The following is a 1036-nucleotide window of genomic DNA, read 5'->3' as shown; positions in this document are numbered from 1 at the left end:
CTGTGAAGGACTAACCTGTCCATTCATCGTAACGAAATTTCTGGTCAAGTTTACCAATACATGGCTAACAAACATGCTCTTGATTGAGTTGCTTCAGTCAACAGATACTACTTTAATTCTCCCAGCACCTCAATTATTAGGTCCCTGCCCTAGCAGAAGAAGGAATGGCGACGCCCAACTCAACCTATCCATATATTCAACAGAACAGAGCGAGATGAAGAGGGGGGCTCGGCGGGTACCTGGTCTCCTTGAGGAAGGAAGGGAGGAGATGATCCTGCTCGAGGCGAAGCTTGTATGCCACGATCATGTCGAGGTCGTGGCGGCCCTTGGCCTTGTACACCGCCCGGCGTGGACGTCGGGGCGGTCCGGCCGTGAAGGAATCCGCAGGGAGAGGAGGGCCGCCGCCGCCCTGCGCCTCCACCGGCGAGCCTCAGCGGCCGAGGCGCCCCCAAGCCGCCTCGCTTGGCCGAGGAGCCAGCGCGGGCTGTCGACCGACCATGGCCGCGCCGTTCCCGGTCGTGGAGCCGAGACGAGCCATCCTGGGGACTCGGGGGAGTGGGTGGAGAGATTCTCGCGGCGGCGGCGGCGCCGGGATTTGGGGGAGGTGGTTGGAGACGGAGCCGGTCAGGGCAAAGTGGGGTTTCAATCCAAAAATGTTATTCTGATTTATGTTTTCTTCTAATTGCAAGGAACAACAGGCAGAACAACAATGTACCCAAAAAGAATACCAGATACCGTCCGGTCTCGAAGCTTTAAGCGGGGCGATATACGGAGGGTTGGTGATGGCACACAAATCGATTTGTGAAGTGATAACTTTTTTTCTAGACCGATAATTGGTTACCAACACATCCTGATCTACGAGTTTTAACCCCTGAAGGTGGAAACTTAGTGTGAAAAGTATGTGATCTAATCAATCCAGTCTTGGGTCACTGGGGTGAGGGGCTCGTCAGGGATATTTTTTGGCCGATTCGGTGCTGAATCCATATTGTCAATTCCGCTAATGGATGACGGTGAGGACTTTGTTGCATGGCACAAT

The 1036-nt window shown here is 54.2% G+C and overlaps 1 long non-coding RNA gene across 12 annotated transcripts in view; it reads right to left on the bottom strand.

Moving 5' to 3' along the window:
• Positions 1–683, bottom strand: part of LOC119299062 — a 7322-nt gene extending 6639 nt beyond the window's left edge. For 4 of the 12 annotated variants that reach the window (XR_005146067.1, XR_005146068.1, XR_005146075.1 and 1 more), the window contains exon 1: positions 240–679. This is a non-coding gene — a long non-coding RNA (uncharacterized LOC119299062). Of the gene's footprint in view, positions 1–239 lie in introns of all 12 variants that reach the window. The other 8 variants (XR_005146076.1, XR_005146071.1, XR_005146078.1 and 5 more) reach the window with 5 other exon arrangements.
• Between the last annotated feature and the right edge of the window lie 353 nt (positions 684–1036).

Source organism: Triticum dicoccoides, chromosome 5A, assembly GCF_002162155.2.
Source record: "Triticum dicoccoides isolate Atlit2015 ecotype Zavitan chromosome 5A, WEW_v2.0, whole genome shotgun sequence".
Taxonomy (NCBI): Eukaryota; Viridiplantae; Streptophyta; class Magnoliopsida; order Poales; family Poaceae; genus Triticum; species Triticum dicoccoides.
Note: the sequence above shows the minus strand (reverse complement) of the source record. Positions and strands in the feature narration are given on the sequence as shown.